The sequence below is a fragment of the Pinus tabuliformis genome, chromosome 9 (assembly GCF_031772625.1).
Source record: "Pinus tabuliformis cultivar Carrire ecotype Pingquan chromosome 9, CPIR1, whole genome shotgun sequence".
Classification (NCBI taxonomy): domain Eukaryota; kingdom Viridiplantae; phylum Streptophyta; class Pinopsida; order Pinales; family Pinaceae; genus Pinus; species Pinus tabuliformis.
The window spans coordinates 1,959,025,602-1,959,039,480 of record NC_142307.1 but is presented as its reverse complement, the minus strand read 5'-3'; positions in this window follow the sequence as shown (position 1 = coordinate 1,959,039,480).

Genomic DNA, 13,879 nt, shown 5'->3' with positions numbered 1-13,879 from the left:
GAGTTCATAAGGCATTTGAGAGTCATGCATTGATTGTGTGGTTTAACCAAGTACTGCCAGTAAGAATCCCAATTCAACTTGGTTAACTTCTTGATGGACTCTGCTCTTTCCTCAGCTTTTTGTCTCCAACTTGTCTGCAGTTGTTGTGCCTTTGGGAGAAATCCCAGAGTGGTCTCTGATATGAGGTTTGCTCTGTGCAGGTTTTCATTGACACAGTCAATGACGTTGTTTGCCGCTGTAGCTGCTTCTTCTGTTGCCTGTTCTGCCTTCTTAATCTGTGCGTCCCACTTATGAAAGAGCATTTCTTTGTGGGCTTCGTTGATTCTGAGCGCGCTTGCTTTCTTTCCTTCTTCCGATTCCTGCCAAGTCAAATAATCAGAAATTATTTTGTCAATTAAATCATAATCATGTCGCAAGTCCACGACTTGATTGGTAATTTTATCGCTCATCTCGCAATGGGAACTCCATTGCGATATTCTTTGGCATAATGCCTCTTGCTATTGCAAGAGTTGTTCATTTAAGGCAAGGGCTTCGGAGATGAATTCTGTAAGCTTGGGATCATCTCTATGCATTTCTAGCATAGCTTGCAACTGATTTTCTTTTTCGGCCAAATTGTTTTGGTATCCCAGCTGCATCTGTTGAAAATCTTGCTGTAATTTTTCTAACTTTTCCTTTGCTTCGCGGTGGGCACTGGCTTGCTGTAGCTGTTGCTGCAAAACTTGTATTTGTTCCTCTCTATCCTTAAGTAATTGCTATACCTTAGACACTTTATCAATGGTAGCAGAAGCATAGGCTCCTACGATCTGAGATAACTTAGTCAGATTTTCAATAGGGTCAGTGGTAGGGTCTTGCCAAAGGACATCTAGCTGCTCTGCCTCAGGTGAGAGCACGTTGTCCAGTTTCCTTTTCTTTCTTTGCCTTATTACCACTACCTTGTGCTGTGGGCTATAAAATACATCTAGAGGAGTAATCTCCTCTATCTTAAGCATGATTTCAGAAGATAGGGTAATGGGAATATGCTCCATTTCTGGAGCATTGCTGACTGTTCCAATGACCATATCTGTCACTGTCTGCACTGTACTCTCGGGTGTCTTCGTGTTCTACTCTTCAGTATTAATCAATTCATTGAATGTTTCCCACTCTTTATCCAGCTCAGTTCTGACTGGCTTTGGTGGCTGGATGAGGGGAGGGGGAACCTTTACCTGTGGTGTAGTCAAAACCTGTTGCTCTGGGCGCTCTTTAGATTGGGCAGTATCTCTAACTGACCCTTCACTTTTATTATGGTCGCTCTTGGACTGCTTAGAGCGTTCTGGTGATTCTTTCCTAGATTTAGATCTGGACTTGTCTGTACCCGAACTTCCACTTAAACTGATACTAGGAGTTGGCTCCCTTATTGGTTCCAAGCGTAACTTATCCAAGGGGATGTGAGCTAGTCTTCTTTCTCTATACAATTTGAATTCTTGGAATTCTGCTGGGGGAAACTGAATTTGAACCATATGCAAAACTTCTTTCAGTGTGTTTTTCTGTTGGAAGGTATCATCAAAAAGATCATCTTCTTTAGAAAATACCTTTATCTTGACAGTAGTATTAAAATTCTTAATGACATCAAAAGGGTCAAATTGTCTCCTTGGAAACTTGAACAGTCGTAGACACAACATATTGTCTACTTCTTTATATGCATTACCTAAATCAATCAGTGAAAAGGCCCCACAGGCCACAGGAAATTGCGGCCAAATGGCCTTCTTTTTTGTCTTTGAACTCTTTGCTTATTCTCCCACCCCGCAGGGCTGGTAGGCAATTTCTCAAGCCAATAACTTATCAGGAACATATAATGGCAGGACATGAGGGGAAGCTATGCTTCCAAATACTCTAACATAGGTGAAAAACTCTTCCCCAAACCATCTTGCGACAGGGAGATGTCAACTTTTGCTTTGGGGGAAAATTCTTGGGGCGTCCCTATTATACAACATTCTATGCAGAGGTAACATGACTCCATGACAAATTCTGTAAAAATACGGGATAAACTTGGAATCCCACAATTCCTTATGATAAATGTGAATGGGCAAGGGATTCTGTGTAGTCCACTTCCAACCCATTAAAGGAAATTTGGAAACATAACAGATTGCATCCATAACATAAGTAGCTAAATAGAAAGGAGGATAAATCCTCTGAGTGGTAGTTCTTTTGGACCAGTAGTTCCAAATAGCCGAAGCTAAATTATCAGACAAAATCTGAGCCCAATCCATGATAGTGGCATTAGTGGCTACATCTAATAGGGGTAGCCACTCAGATGAGAACTTGTTGATGTTAGGCCTTCCAAATAGTCTACATAGCATAGCAGCAACAAAGCAATATGGGGAGGAGAGGGAACTAGTACTGTACATACCGTGTTTGTCCTTTTTTAATGGTTCTTCCCTTGCCGACCAGTCCTTGGTGCACTTCACCAAATCTTCGTTTTCTTTGGCAAACTTCTCCACGAACTGCTTGTTGTAGGTTGCCTGCGGCTCTGGTAGATGATACATAAGCCTTAAATCTTGTGGAGTGAATGACCCAATGAGGTCTTGGCCTCGAGACTTGAATTGTCTGTCTGTTATATTAGCACTGTCCAGTACCCACTTAACCATGTTTATGTATGGAAGAATCTTAGGTCTTACCGCTATCCGGTGCAAGAACGAACATGCAAGTTCAAAAATTGATGCCTCAGATGACCCGCGTGAGTTTGCTGTTGCTTTAACTTTCATGACTCTGGGGTTTTCTTCTTCGAGAAAACTGTACATGCCTTCCCAAGTGGTTATGCCAGCATCTCTGTTACATGTGGTGTCTATGTATATGGGTGTCATCTCTTTGTCCTCAACAACCAGAGCTTTTCCCTTCTTTCCCATTATGCTCTGCAAACTGCTGCGTATATTATTCTGCTTGCCGCTCCTGCAAATTTACAATTAAGGAAAGAATAATGGTAAGAGATAAGGTGACGGGAAAGCTCTTTAATTCTAAAATCATATCAGATATATCACCCTACGTGAAACAACCTTTTGATCAGATCTAAATATTATCTCATAAATGACCATCAACTAGCCACTAAATTGACATTAATGCCCATAACTTGGTATCGGATTACGAGAATTAGTTTATTGAACAATGAGCCCTGCAGATCTGTGATAAAGCGATTTTGTGATTTGCTTCGCAATATCGCAGATCGCAATATCGCTAATCTGTTTCGTTAACAATCATTTATCACCTTATGCATTTGCGAGATGCCCTATCGCATATCGCTGGATCGGGATATTTCATTTAGGTGATACTTGTGGCATATGAAATCCGCGATGTGCGATGAGTCTTTAAGGCGCGTGATCTCGCATCACATTTTTTGCAATTTTGAAAGCTTGTTTATATGATGTACTCCATTACCCTTTGCGATGCGATGTTTTATTGTTGAGAGAACGATTTTATTTGGAACTTATCATAAAACTTAAGTTTTTTGGGTTTTGCGGGTATTTTCTTAAGTTTATGATAGTATGTTTTATTCAAAGGGAAATATAAGTGCTACTTTTTATTTTTTTAGAAGGGTCCCCATTTATTTAGTTTTATTACTAATATTAAATAAAAAGGGGGGGTTGTTGCTGGCCACAACAGAAACCCAAATTTGGAAAACTAGAAATATTTTTCAATCCATTTACTGTAGCTTAGAATACAATTGTTGTTCCTTAACTAAAACTAAAAAACCATGGGATAAACCACCATGCACCACAATAATTATAAAGGAATAAATCATGTGACGGATGAAAAAAACAACCCAAATAATTTTTTCATGTTTACGGGGAAGAAGGGGCACTTAACCCCCCCACATGACCCCCCTACTCCACCCCACACAATGTACATCACTTGGAGGTAGTCATGCAAAGAATATAACACATACCCAACATTTTTGGGGATCTTTATGTAATCAATCATGCTCTTTCCATTATGTGTGATACATGTGGCCTCACCCATCCTTTTTACCTATTGAATGCTTTACATATAACAATGATGTGAGGTTTTATAAATGTGGTATTCTTCTTTGAAGTGCAAAAGTTACTTACTACCATCCACTAATTTCTTGTTCCATTGTTCCACATATTTAGCTAACGACACGGGTTATGCAAATTCTAGGTTTTTTTCCATATGAAGGTTTCCTTTTCCCCATTAGAATCTCTAAACAACACTATATTCCCCTTCTCTTTATATTATGTTATGTCCCATATTAGGTAGTAGTATGGATCTTCATTGTCTAACTCTTTTTTTTTTTTGGGATTTGATGATTGAGGGGAATAAGAGCATATTTCCACGAAGGTGGAAGTGCCCCTCTCTTGTAGTTTGAGCTAGATATATTGGTTGTTTTTATTCAATTTCTTCTTGGTTATGTTGCCTTGAAGATCTTCTTTTATAATGGGAAAAAATCCTTCATACACACCTAAACTTGTCTTGATTTCAGATTTAGGCAATAAAGTTCTCGGTTAACTTTTCTCCATGCCCATTGGATTCCCTAAACCTACAATTGAGATAAGGATACCCCTCACACCCCCCCACCCTACGAAACTTTATGGATATTTGTTGCCTTATTTTTGAAGTCCAAAGTCTTTATCTCAAACATATTGAATCCTAAGACTCCCATGTTCATGGGTCTCAACTAGGACAATAATGTTCCAACCTTATACTTAAGGCCTTAGATTTTGAATTTTCTCTATAAACATTCCCCACAATTCCCCACAATTCCATATAATTAGTTTATGTTTGCCTTGAGTCTTATGGGACACCTATCCCTATTCTTGGTTTATGCCTAAGAACTCTTTGATCTTGGCCTTGCTAGTGAATAGGGAAATCTCGTCACCCCAATTTCTTGCTTCCTTTACTAAGGGAAATTCCTTTATTTTTCTTCATGTTGGATAGGTGTAAAGTCCTCATCAATGAACCAATTAGCCTCCCTTCAATTACTTCCTTTCTCTCGAGATATAGGATCCATATTTATCATTCCAAAGGGTGATCTTCAATGCCTTTTCATTAAAAGTGGTGACATTTTCCTATTCTTAATACACATTCTATAGGGTCTACCTATTGTTAATCTCTTCCCAAAACCCTTTTGTTTTTCTAGGTGACTCCTCTCCCTTCTTTTTCTTCTATAAATTCTTTGTTATGATATTCTTTTCCCTGTTTTGACTCTTATGTTTCTCTAAGAATATTGTTTTAACTTCCATGGGTTCACCACCTTAAGTATTTTCGCATCTCTCAATAGGTTTCTTGCTACCCTTTCCCACCTTTTATTGTTCTTAATTTTCTCCTCAAGCTTAGTTTCAAATTCTTTAGCTATGACTAACAACATATTCATTGCGTTGAGTTCCATTATTTCTAGGTTGATCTCTCCTTCATCCAATAATGGAAACTCTTATTGGAAGTGTTTCCCTTCAAGTTATTTGATGCATTTTTCATTTTTTAGGTTCTTTAAATATGAATTTTCAATCATAATGCCTAGATGACTTCTTGTTTAATGTAAACTTGTGATTTAAGTTGTTAGTCATGTTGTTTGGTATTCTCTAGCATATTTTCCAGGCCTTAAATGATATCTTGATTATTATGGTATCTTTACTAATGTTGACTTTATTTTATTTATTTCTTGTCAAAGTGCCCAAACTTCTACTTTAATTTGACCTTAGATTGTTATGCAACTCGTGATGAGGATTCACACTTTATACACAATGTTCTTTATGATGAGGTTAAAATATTTACCAACACATATGCACCCAAATGGGTAGATGTCAACAGATATAAAAAAAAAACGAGTTAAAAATTCTATGTGCCATTTCTCCAATGGTAATCCCTTTTTCTTTGGTCATTAACTAAATACCCTTTTTATTTGTCCATCAACTAAGAGAAGTGGAACCCTTAGCTATGATACAAATATTCCATCACCATAGGAGGAGATGAGGATGAAAATAGGTTTGCTTGGTATAAGAATAAAATAATGATATTATATATATATGTTAGAAATATTCTTTATGATTCAAATTTGAATTATGCCATATCTAACCACTCCGTTCCTTCTTATTAGATTTCTTTAATACTTGCACGACTTACCGTGCACAACCCCAAATTTGTTGTTCCATCCTCAAACAACTTCATTATTCCATACCTTATCGCTTTTAAGGAGGACTTCAGCTGGCCTACTAGATTCATGCTTGTATGACATAGCTTGGTTGGCTGGTTGTCTCTTTCTTTATTGCACGAGAGTCAACATCGATCAATTGATTAGGGGACTAGTGTATGCATGAAGGATATATATATATATATATATATATATATATATATATATATATATATATATATATATATATATATATATATATATATATATATATATATAGTGATAAGCTAGGCATAATTTTGTATTACTTTAAATAAAATACAACATTCTTATAGCTACTGGCTAGCCACTTGGGAAACCATACCAATAGAACAGAAAAAGAGTTTATCTCAAAATAATTGGTTGAACTATTATGAAATAATTATATAAGACAAAATATCTAGATCTCTCTGGAAATATATTGTTTAACTTAGAACTAGATATGTTAACTAAGTTATCTTTCCTACTTAGATAAAAAAACGAAAAAATCATCTTGACCAATTATGTCTTTAAAGAATCCACCTTAATGTCTAAAGGATTAGCTTCCTCTTCATCAATATTAGGGAAGTCTAAGTCTGTAAATTTCTTCACAAGAATAGACACCGTCCAATTTTGTAAGTTGTAGTTGCAAGGCATTGATCCTAAGTAGAATTCCTTGTTGCGCCTCACTTCTCCCCATTAGGACCTTGCCCATTATATATATATTATTTAACTTAGAACTAGAGTAGTTAACTAGGTTATATTTCCTACTTAGATAAAAACAAAAACAAAAAAAATAATCTTGACCAATTATGTTTTGCAAGAATCCACCTTAATGGCTATAGGATTAGCTTCCTCTTCATCAATATTAGGGAAGTCTAAGTCTGCACCTTTCTTCACAAGAATAGACACCGTCCAATTTTGTAATTTGCAGTTGCAAGGAATTGATCCTGAGTAGAATTCCTTGTTGCGCCTCACTTCTCCCCATTCGTACCTTGCCCATTATGGTTTTAATTTTTGAATAGATATCAATAATTTGGATCTACTGGGTCTCCCTAGAGCAGGTGCTTCTTAAGTATGTTATTTAATGACCAATAGTTTCCTCTCCTCTAAATCAAATTTGAAACGTCATTCCACCTTAGCCTCTTCTTCTACCACATCGATTTCCTACCTTGCAAAACAAAATGTGTGTTCCCAATATTGAGTAGTACAACTCCAATTTTAACTTGATCCATAAAATGGGGAGGCTCCCTTATCCCATGAAATATGTGGTGAACTTGAGCAAAATTGAGACATAACATGATAAATAATAGACTAGAGACATGATGAATAAGGAAATAGCCAATGATGAGAGGGATACTTTGAGAAAATAAACCCATTGATGACCGTTAGCAAAAGGAACATAAAGAAAAGGGATGGGAGAGTTGGGCCAAGCAATAAGTAGGAATACAATGATACATAAATTGAGGAAGTGATCTAAGAGGAGGTGAACTCGAGTTCACAGAAAGAGAGGGTTGCTTTATTTCTGTAATTAGAGGGGGTCACCTATAAGAATGGGAAATGTAGCTAAGAAACAAGGAAGGATATATGAAACTTACCCAAACAACATATAGAGTTGAATGTCCCTTTGAGCATGTGTAACTTTTAAGGTTAACCAACCATAAAACTGAAATAATTTCCATCATGATTTAGGAATGCATTAGAGCCAAACTACAATAATGAGCAAATGTGAGAGTGAACATTGGCTAGTGTAGACTAAAATTGAGGTGGTGTACCTTAACCCCCTCCACATCCTTTCTAACACAAAAAATGCATAAGAAAACTAGTTATCCCATACTTGTAGATACAATGGTGGAAGATGCTTAGGGAGGAGTGTCATCATGTGGGAGTCCTGGAGAATATACTTGTCATGAGGGGAATATCAATTATAGTTATTATATACTCCTAAATTTGTTAAATTTTAGTATACAAAGATGAGGGATATAAGTAATGTAACCACTCCTCCCACGTTTACCCAAATTCACAAGCTTGTCAGGGTAAACATGAGATGAGTGTCACTATGTCATGACATGACCTCCCAGTTTTGGTTAAGGAAGTGGGGCATACAAATTGACCATAAACTAACATCCTACTGGGACTACAGATCACCCAGGAGTTGAAAAAACACCCCAGGTAGTCAATCCCTGAGGTGGAACCTTGTTTCACTGATCTAGACCCACATCGCACCCTTGCCACTGCTTCCATGTGGTTATGAGGCTCCAACCACACTCATAAGCCTAGCATCCAGCAATTATGACCTAAATTCTTCAGTTCTGAGCATGCGGTCCTCCGATGTGCCACCTTTTGAGGCCAACCTCCAGAACACATCCCAGAATTTCCTGTGACCTTCCAAAAGAATAATTAACATGATGATAAAGCTAAACAATCAATCTTGACTCAAAAACTTGACCCAGGTTGCCTAATCCATAACAAACATTTCGTCAAACACATGGAAAACATAGAAGCTATAGGTCATGAATGCGTATTTGATCATAAGAGTATGCAATTCATTTGAGAATCACCAAGAAGACTCTATGCCCTCTCCACACAACAACACATATTAGTCCATATATTCATCAAATGTTAGATAACTAAACAAATCATGATAAGAGCCATAGATAACATACATCATGTAACCAACAATTAACCAACAAATAACCAACAAATAACCAACACAGAAATCATGGAAACTCAAACATAATATCACCAACATAATCACTACAAATTCTCATATATCACAATAGGAAAATGTCTCATATTAACATATGAAAATGCCAACCAATTCAGGGACTTCCACGTACCACCTGACCATAGATTTAGGATGAATCAATTCTCTCTTTCAACCAATCACCTCTGCGCCATATTCCAAGCGTGAATGTAGGATCTCATAGAATAAACCAAGACAAACCAAATAGGGCTTCTAGAGGCCAAATCACCTCAACCCTAATCAACAATGATTCCAACTCTATGGTCCGGAAATCACTAACATCAACTAGATAGGTCTCTACCCAAGTTGTCCAGGGCTCTAGGAACTAGTAACTCAACCCACATCCTTCCAGGCTCAAGAGCATTTGTCTGAACCATCCCTAGGTACTAGTAACTCAACCCACCAAGGTATCCAGAGTGTTTGTCCCAACCTAGGCTCTAGGACTAGTAACTCAACCCAAGTTTTTATAAGGCTTCAGGAGTGTTCGTTCCAACCCATAGCCATCAAGAAATTGAGCACCAATAAAAAAAATAAGTCAAAAAACCGACAACAACATGGCTATCCCGGAAATGGAAAGGCAACGCTAAAACTACAGTCAATTGAGGAAAATATTCATGTCAATGACAACACATAACAAGAAAATTACATGCATATACCATGCATCCATAAATCAATAAAGAAATCACACATGCAACCTGTTACCTGCAAGGCAATCTAGCTGTAGCTTCTAATCCAATTGTTCCCTTGCACTTTCCTGCTTTCCTTTGCCTTCTTTCTCCAATCAAAGCAAATGCTAGAGTGCTCCAAGCATGCTCCAAGAATTCTCTAAGTGTGCAAGAGTGTGAGAGAATGAAAATGAGAGCTCCAAGACTAAACTGGCAAAAGATGTAAATTAATTCTCAAAAGCCTTTTTATCATTGATGCCTCTATTTTCTTCATTTTTCCTCTAATTTACTTAGCATCGAAATATGTGTCTCTTCACCATCCTTTTCTCCTATTTTCCTTTATTTCCACATAAAATTCCAATTATTGCCTCTTTTCCTTTGCCAATTTCCATAGTCATTAATTAATCACAAGTGGTACCAATCACTATGTTTTTTCTAAACATTCAACTTGGAATACATGTCCCATGACCTTGGTCTTATTTTCTTTATGTAGAAAATCAACTAGGGGTTGTTACAAACCCCTCCCCCTTAGGGGAACACCATCCTCAATCTTCTATGACACTTATGACCAACAAATTTTTGAAAACAAAAACATACTTCCCATGGAGCTTTATAAAATAGCTTGATGTAGTATTTACAATGACATCTTGCTGAAAGACAAAACAAACATACCACTTATTGGAGCTTTATAACACAACTCATTCTGATATATACAACAAAATCCATATACATATACCAAAAACTCATTTTCATGAACCAAAAAATAATGAAGGATATAAATTCCACATCTAATCAACCATCTCCCATGTAGCTTCATCAGGCCCAAAGTGCTTCCATTACACTTTAACTTGAACAATTTTTCTGTTCCAGAGCACGAGTTTTTTTTGCCACAATATGCATTGTGGTTATGGATGAAATTATCCCTCTGGTTCCACCTGCAATATAGACCAACCAAACACATGATCAACATCCTTCACATATCTCTTAAGCAATGAAACATGGAATACATCATGGAATTTCACTATTAGAGGCAGTGCAAGTCGGTAGGCCACTGGTCGAATCCTCTCAAGGATCTCAAAAGGCCCACAATACCAAGGTGCCAACTTGGCACATGACCCAATCCTAAAGGAACTCCTCTTGGGATTGATGCGCAAGTACACATGCTCCCTAACCTGAAACTCCTTAAATTCCATGTGCTGATCTGCATAACACTTCTGCATGTCCCGTGTTACCTTCCAATTCCTTTTAATAACCCACATTTCCCATTCCATCTCTGGCAACATATCTGGTCCAAACATCACCCTTTTCACTATACAACTCTAACTGATAGGAGTATGAAACTCTACCCATAAAGAGCCTCAAATGGACTCATCTTCAAGGATTCCTGGTATCCATTATTATATGCAAACTCAACCAGTGGAAGATACTCTTCCCACCTCTACTACTAATGCATGACATACATCCTCAACATCTCTTAAAGAATCATGTTAAACCTCTATCTGTCCATTTGTCTGCGGATGATAAGCTGTGCTGAAAGCCAACTCTGTCCCCAAGCTAGCAAACAACTCCTTCCAAAACCTGGAAGTGAAATTGGCATCTCTGTCTGATATGATATTCTTGGGAACACCATGCAAATTCACTATCTCCCTAATGAAAACCTGAGCTACCTCACTGATCCGAACTTAAACAAGAATGTAACATGAAAATTCACTATCTCCCTAATGAAAACCTGAGCTACCTCACTGATCCGAACTTAAACAAGAACGCAACATGCAAATTCACTATCTCCCTATTGAAAACCTGAGCTACCTCATTGATCCGAACTAAAACAAGAATGCAACAACTTACATATATAATCATAAACACAGAGATGCAGCAGAAAAACACTTCATTTCACTAATAGAAAAATATTGAACTATGCTTACAAACAAAATGGAAGTAAGATATCTCGGGTGATGGTAGATTATCTCCTAGAAGAGATGTGGCGGCTACATTCCCTTGCACTAAGTTACAATGAGGCTCAAGGGCCTTTTTATTATTGAAAAATAAGAGAAAATCCTAAACAACCAAAACCCCAACCCGAGGAGATGTAACACCAAGAGTTTATGGGCCAGATTGGGGTTAGTTAGGTAGCCAACTTTCGAGGGTCTTAACTAGGTCATATTATCTCTGTTTGACGCGTATGATACCTCGTTGGAAAGATCTCTATGAGGACTACAACTATTGACATGATTTCCTTCGAAATCATTCAAGCAATTTTTCCAAAAAAATGTCACTTAGGGCCTCAAAACGGCTTCGGAAGTTCAGGACCCGAAAAACTGCCAAAAATAGTAAATTGTGCTACAAATAAGGAAACTGAAAAACTGAAAGAGACAATGGTGGGGGTCCAAGTGGGATAGGCAAGTGGCCACCAATATCCACCTGGATCACTCACTAGCTGAATTCATAGACTTAACTACAATGAAGTGTGCTACCTTACATAACCTGTCAACCAAAACCATAATAGAGTAATGTTTCTTTGATGTCATTGGAAAACCTATAATGAAATCCATGGAAATGACTTCCCATTTCCACTATGGAATCATAATCGGTTGTAATAAACCACCCATATGATTACACTTTGATTTTACCTGTTGAAAGTCCAAACATCTTGCAACAAATTTATCCACATCTTTCTTCAAGTTTGGTCAATGATAGAAATTCTTAACTATTGTCAATGTATTTTTATATCCTGGGTGACCTAAATATGACTTAACATGAAACTCCCTCAAGATAATCTTCTTGAGCTCATTGTTGTCCGACACATGAATCTTGTTCCTAAATCCGACCAAAACTTCTACTGTGAGATTATACTCCTCATCCCTATCACCTTCACATTATTGTTGTAACATGTTCCTCAAGTGCTAATACCTATCATTATGTTGTCCTACTTGCAAGATTCATTCCTACAAGTATGCCCCATAAGAACTCACTGCTGCAATGTTATTCACTTGCACTCTCCTACTAAGAGCATCTGCAACCTTGTTCTCCTTGCCCTTAATGTACCTGATCTCGAAGTCAAAATTACTGAGGGTATAGAACCATAAGCTTTCTTGGCATTTAGATTGGGTTGTTCAAACAAATACCTTAGCCCAATGTGATCGCTCATCAAGCCAAACCTCATTCCAAGAATATCATGTATCCACATCTTTAATGCATGAATAATAACTGCCAACTCAAGATCATGAATCACATAGTTCTGCTCGAACTCATTCAACTTCATTGACTCATATCATACCAAATTTCCTTCTTGCATTAAGAATCCACCAAGCCCTCTCTTACAAACATCTGTACATATCACAAACTCTTTGTCATAATTTTCAATTTTCAAGACCAAAGCATTTGTAAGAAAATGCTTCAATTTCTCAAAACTAGCTACACACTCTTCAGTCCATTCAAACTTCTTCCCTTTTCACTGTAAAGATGTAATAGGATAGGAAATCTATGAGAATTTCCTAATGAGCATCTTGTAATAACCCTCTAATCCCATGAATGATTTGACCTCATCCACATTCCTAGGAGCTACCCACTCCATCATAACTCTAATATTTTTTGGGTCCATTGCTATACCTTCCTTGGAAATAACATGTCCCAAGTAATGAACTTCAGTTTAAAAGAAACTACACTTGCTAAGATTGGCATACAACTGATGCTTTCTCAACAATCTTAACATTGCTTCAGGTTCCCTAGTACAAAATGTTGTGTTATAGATGTCCTCTTCTTTTATGTGTACATGATGATATTCTGATCTAAAGTCAATCTTCGAAAACATTGCTGCTCCCTTCAATTGATCAAAAAAACATCAATCCGTGACAAAGGATACCTATTCTTGATGGTCACCTTGTTGAACTATCTATAATCAATGCACAACCTGAGAGTACCATCCTTCTGCTTCACAAACAACACTGGTGCACCCCAAGGTATCATTTATCAAGCATTTCCTTAAGCTGCAATTTCAATTCCACCAACTATGGAGTGTTACATCCTATAAGGTGCCTTAGATATTGGTGCTGCTCCTGTTACCAACTCAATAGAAAATTCCACTTCCCTATGAGGAGGAAACTCTAAAATATCTGTTGGGAACACATCTTGAAATTGCTGCAAAACAAGACACCTATTCAATAATTCATCATCCTCAATATCCATCCCGTTGCCACTGGAAATATGAACTGCAAAAAATACACATCCTTTCACGCGACTGCGCTTTACTTGCATAGTTGTAATCATTCTCACTAATGTAGGCTTCTTCTTACCTTGCAAAATTCCTCTCTCTTCATCGCCATCCAAGCACTCAAT